The sequence below is a fragment of the Rhincodon typus genome, chromosome 49, assembly GCF_021869965.1.
Source record: "Rhincodon typus isolate 14 chromosome 49, sRhiTyp1.1, whole genome shotgun sequence".
Taxonomy (NCBI): domain Eukaryota; kingdom Metazoa; phylum Chordata; class Chondrichthyes; order Orectolobiformes; family Rhincodontidae; genus Rhincodon; species Rhincodon typus.
Window position 1 is genome coordinate 3,873,504 of NC_063380.1, and position 6,067 is coordinate 3,879,570.

General features: G+C 50.5%; 1 protein-coding gene across 1 annotated transcript in view; it reads right to left on the minus strand.

The window, feature by feature from the left end:
* Positions 1-6,067, minus strand: part of LOC109926221 (F-box/LRR-repeat protein 19) — a 17,423-nt gene that overhangs the window by 3,399 nt on the left and 7,957 nt on the right. The window lies entirely within an intron of this gene.

Sequence of the window (6,067 nt, forward strand, 5' to 3'; positions counted from 1 at the left end):
TATCCCTCAGTCAGACCCACACTGGGAGCACCGTGCACAGTTCCTGTATCTGTATCCCTCAGTCAGACCCACACTGGGAGCACCGTGCACCGTTCCTGTCTCTATATCCCTCAGTCAGACCCACACTGGGAGCACTGTGCACAGTTCGGGTCTCTATATCCCACACCGGGAGTACCGTGCACAAACTGGGAATTCAGGAGACGTGCCTTTCCCTGGAGAGACTGGGGTGTGGTGCAATGTGGCAGTGCCTCCCACAGGGGGATGGCGTTTCAAAATGGTGACTCCAAGTATTTTGAAGTCACTGCGAGTGTGGCAGTGTCGACTAACAAACCCAGTCAATTCCAGCCCTGGAGCTGCCTCCCCTGTTCTAACCTGCTTCATCTGGTGGAACAGCCTGTTACACATACCACCCGGGAGGCAGAGCACTTTCCGTTCACAGCTTCGACATCTGTCTCTCTTTCTCTCTTTCTCTCTTCCCTCCCTCTCTCTCTCTCTCTCTCCCTCCCCCGGGAAAGTGGAACCTGTTCAGCCTGGTGCTGTGCTGGGACAGACAAGGGTGTCGTGCCTTTAAACATACTGGGAATGTCATTCCAAAATCCCATTCCAGAATTGCCAAGGTTCCACCAGAGTCATAGAGATGTACAGCACAGAAACAATCCCTTCGACCCAACGTGTCCATCCCGGCCAGATATCCTAAATTAATCCAGTCCCATTTACCAGCATTCGGCCCATATCCCTCTAAACCCTTCCTATTCATGTCCCCATCCAGATGCCTTTTAAATGTTGTAACTGTACCAGTCTCCCCACTTCCTCTGGCAGCTCGTTCCATACACGCACCACCCTCTGTGTGAAAAAGTTACCCCTTGGGTCCCTTTTAAATCTTTCCCCTCTCACCTTCAACTTATGCCCTTCAGTTTTGGACCCCCGTCCCTACCTCGGGGGAAAAGTCCTTGTCTATTCACCTTCCATGCCCCTCATGATTTTATAAACCTCTATAAGCCTCCGACGCTGCAGGGAAAATAGCCCCCAGCCTATTCCGCCTCTCCCTCCAGCTCAAACTCTCTAACCTTGGTAACATCCTTGTAAAATCTTTTCTGAACCCTTTCAGGTTTAACAAAATCTTTCCCGTAGCAGGGAAATCAGAACTGAATGCAGTATTCCAAATGTCCTGTATAGCCGCAACATGACCTTCCCAACTCCTACACTCAACGCACTGACCAAGTGTCTCAAACACCTTCACCACCCTGTCTACCTGCGACCCCCACTTTCAAGGAACTATGTACCTGCTACGTTCTCAATTCTCACTACCACCTTCTGGGGGAAAAATATTTTTCCTCACCTCCCCTCCAATGGAATCACATGTAGGCCAGATCATGTAAGGATGGCCATTTCCTTCCCTAAAGGACATTAGTGAACCAGATGGGTTTTTCCCAACAATCGACAATGGATTCACGGTCATCATTAAATTCTTAACTCCAGATATTTCATTGAATTCAAATTCCACCGTCTGCCGTGGTGGGATTAGAATCCCCAGAACATTACCTGGGTTTCTGGATTAACAGTCCAGCGATAATACCCCTAGGCCATCGCCTTCCCCAATTCTGTCTGCCTGCCCTGTCTACACCTCTCATCGTTCTATCCAACTCGGTCGTAGAGACCGGGTGCTCAGTGGTGTGGTGTAAAGACGATAATATCTCCATCGACAGCAGCAAAACCAAGGAGCTGGTCACTGCCTTCAGGAAACGGAGCAGAGGGCACGCCCCCCCCTCCCTGCCTGTGGCCCTGGCGCCGCCTGTAGCACTGAGATGGAGCGGGTCGACAAAGAGATGCAAAAGCTTAAACGCACAGACCAACAGATTGAAGATCAGCTTCTTCGCCCGCTGTTATCAGACTTCTGAACGGACCTCTCAAATATTAATTCCGATCTCTTTCTCTCTCTCTGTGTGCACCTTCTCTGCGGCTATAACACCATATTCTGCACTCTGTCCTGCTATCCTGATGCACTTTGTATGGCACAATCAGCCTGTACAGCACTCAAAACAACACTTTTCACTGTATCTCGGTACATGTGACAACAGTAAATCAAATCATATCTCCTCTGCTCTTAAGGAAAACAACACCAGTCCACGCAATATTGCTTCATCCCTGAAACTCTCCAACCATCCAGGCAACGTCCTGGTTAATCTTCTCGGCACCCTCTCCCAGTGCTATCACGACCCTCCTACAACGTAGGATACGCAACTCCAGCTTGCAGTCTAACCAACAGCTGCAGCATCACCTCCCCTGCTCCTGAACTCTGCACCTCAGCTAATAAAGGCCAGTTATCCCCACATGCCTCCATAACCACAATGGTATTACTCCCAACACCATCAGCACTTAACTCGGGCCAGATTAACCTTTTGTTGACGCTGTATCAAATGCGTCTCATCCTCCCCCCATCTTAATAGGCCAATAACAACACCATTTCCAGGGAGCTCCAAAACTCCTGGGGATGCCCGTTAGTGGAGCTGCAGTCACCTAGCAAACAACGAAGGAGGGCATCTCAGGGTTCAACGGGACGTTGAACAGATGGGTCGACGGGTCGACGGGCCGAGGAGCGGCCGACAATTTGATAAACACGAGGCGCTGCATTTTGGGGAAAGGCAAACCCGGGCAGTATTTATACACTTCATGGTAAGGTCCTGGGGAGTGTTGCTGAACAAAGAGACCTTGGGGTGCAGGTACATAGTTCCTTGAAAGTGGAGTCTCAGGTAGACAGGACGGTGAGGAAGGTGTTTGGGACGCTTGGTCAGTGCATTGAGTGTAGGAATTGGAAAGGTCATGTTGCGGCTGTACAGGACATTGGGGATAGGCCACTTCTAGAATCCTGCACACAATTCCAGTTGCCCTGCTATACGAAGGATATTGTTAAACGTGAACAGGTGCAGAAGAGATTGACTAGGATGTTACCCGAAAGTGGAGGGTTTGAGTTTCAAGGAGAGCTTGGACAGGCTGGGACTTTATCGCCCTAGAGCATCGGAAGCTGAGGCGTGACCTTTTAGAGGTTTACAACATCACGATGGGGAAGGATAAGGTAAATAGACAAGGTCAATACAACATGGAGCTGGGGGAATACAGGAGGGTCAGGTGGCATCGGAGGAGCAGGAAAGTTGATGTCTCGGGTTTACACCCTTCATCTTCTGAAACGTCAACTTTCCTGTTCCTCTGATGCCGCCTGACCTCCTGTGTTCCCCCAGCTCCTGCAGTTCTTGCTAGCTCTGAATAGAGATGGTCCTTTTCCCCAGCGTGGTCAAGTCTAAAGCTGGAGGAGCATAGGTTTAAGGTGAGAGGGGGAAAGGGACCAGAGGGGTAACTTTTTCACACAGAGGGTGGCGCACGTATGGAACGAACTGCCAGAGGAAGTGGTGGTGGCTGGTACAGTTACAACATTTAAAAGGCATCCGGATGGGGACGTGAATGGGAAAGGTTTAGAGGGATGCAGGCAAATGGGACTATAGTTTGGGAACCCAGTTGGCGTGGACGGGATGGTTGGTTGGATGGAAGGGTCTGTTCCCATGCTGTATGACTCTGTGATCCATCCTAGCCTGCCTACTACCCCTGCTTTCGGGAATAGCCATGTCACATTTGTTAACTTCCAATTCGCTGGGGCTGTGTAGGATCATTACAGTGGCAAGGGCAGTGCTTCCATGCACTTTGTAACTACCTCTCTTGTGAACCTAAGGATGTAGGCCATTAGGGTTTGCCATTTCTAGACCCCTACTTTTGACCAATTATTTTTTACTCTTACCCATATTTGATACTGATCACTCCAAGTTATAGAGTCATACAGCACAGAAACAGACCCTTCGGCCCAACCAGTCCGTGCTGACCATAATCCCAAACCAGTCCCTCTGGCCTGCTCCTGGCCCCTATCCCTCCAGAACTTTCCTATTCATGTACTTATCCAAATGTCCCTTTAAACGTTGTAACTGTACCCACACCCACCACTTCCTATGGAAGTTCATTCCACACGTGAAAAGTTCCTCACTTTTATAAGCTTTTTCATGCTCTAGTTGTGCTGTAGAATTGAAATAAAATTGCAACAACATACACAAATTGACTTCCCTGCCTCCCCCCCCACCCCCACAATCATTGATCATGCTTATCTCAAAGATGCCATCGCTTCCTTCAGTTACTCCCCTCTGTTATTTAAAACAAAATATTCGGAAAGGCTCTTACAACCTGTGCTCAACTGATCCAGGCGGGCAAAATGCAGAGTGGTGTCTGCCTTCTCTACTGCTCCCCCCACCACAATCATTGCTCCTGCCATCATTTCCTTTAGCTACTCTCCTCCTTCATCAAAACAAATAACATTTGGAAGGCCCCTTACAACCTGTGCTCAACCGGCCCAGCCGGGCAAAATGCAGAATGGCGTCTGTCTTCTCTGCCATTCCCCCACACCCGACCCCCAACAAATATTGCTCCTGCTTGTCTCAAAGATGCCATCATTTCCTTTAGCTACTCTCCTCCTTTATCAAAATAGATAATATTTGGACGGGCTGTCACAACCGGTGCTCAGCAAAACTCAGAATAGTGTCCGACACTGCGATGTGACGCCTCTAATTGGGTAGTACTTGCTGCTCAATCCCATATGTGGCAAGAATTGAGAGAAATAAGCAATACAGGATGACCTGCCAGCCTTTCAACACAGCCTGCTTACACGATTTGGAAGCACATACATGGATAACTGGGGCCTGGCCCCTCTGCAGGTGAAAGGAATTTGTCCAGGCATGAAGTGCACCCAATGATAAAGAAAATCCGAGGGCACCCCATTCGTCGCTGGATTTCCCACGGCATGCCTCAACGATAGTTGACCTACCTCTTACTGAATTTAAACAAACGCTTTTTGTGCTAATTGGTGCACGCTGCTCTCTCCATGAACAATGCCTCAACTAAGTGCACCTGCCACCGGTGGGGGGGACGTTTACTGGCCGGGACAGAGTTTTTAGCCCAACCCCAGGTACCCTCGGAGGTGGTGGTGGTTGTGGGGTGAGCTGCCTTCATTCCGCAGTCTGTTTGGCATGGGGACACCCTCTGGGCTGTTCAGGGCATCCCCAGGATTTGGACCCAGCGGCCCTGAAGGAAGGGCCGATATATGTTTCCGAGTCAGGACGGGTAGGGGAACAGGGAGGGGAGGGGAGGGGAGGGTGGTGGTGGTGTTCCCCACATATCTGTTGCCCCTTGTCCTGGATGGAAGTGGGCCGTGGGGTTTGGAAGGTGCTGCCTGAGGGTCTCTGGTGAATGCCTGCAGGGCATCTTGTAGCTGGTACACACTGCTGCGACTGAGTAGGGCGGAGGGGAGGAGAAGGAAGGAGTGGACGTTTGTGGATGCGGGGCCAATCAAGTGGGCTGCTTCGTCCTGGATGGTGTGGAGTTTCGAGCGCTGTCGGAGCTGCCCCGTCCAGGGCAAGTGGGGAGTATTCCGTCACACTCCTGCCTTGTCGATGGTGGGACAGGCTTTTGGGTGGGGGTGGGGGGGTCAGGGGGGGAGTTACAGGATTCCCAGCCTCTGACCTGCTCCTGGAGCCACAGGATTGATATGGGGCTGGGTCCGGTTCAGTTTCTGCTCAATGGGAACCCCCAGGAAATTGATAGTAGGGGGGTAGGGGTTTCAGTGATAGGAATGCCATTGAATGACAAGGAGATGATGGTCAGAATGTGTCTTTTTTTTGGAGATGGTCACTGCCTGGCAGTCGTGTGGCACAAATATTACTTCCCACTTGTCAGCCCAAACCTCGATATTGTCCAGGTCTTGTTGCATTTGAACATGGCCTGTTTCAGTATCTGAGGAGTCACAAGCACTGCTGAACATTGTAAAATCATCAACAAACTTTCCCATTTCTGACCTTATGATGGAGGGAAGGTCATTGACAAAGCAACTGAAGATGGTTGGGCCTAGGACACTCCCCTGAGGAACTCCTGCAGAGATGTCCTGAGGCTGAGATGACTGATCTCCAACAACCAGGACCACCTTCCCATGTCACTTTTCCCTGCAACCGCAGGAAGTGCTACACCTGCCCCCATACCT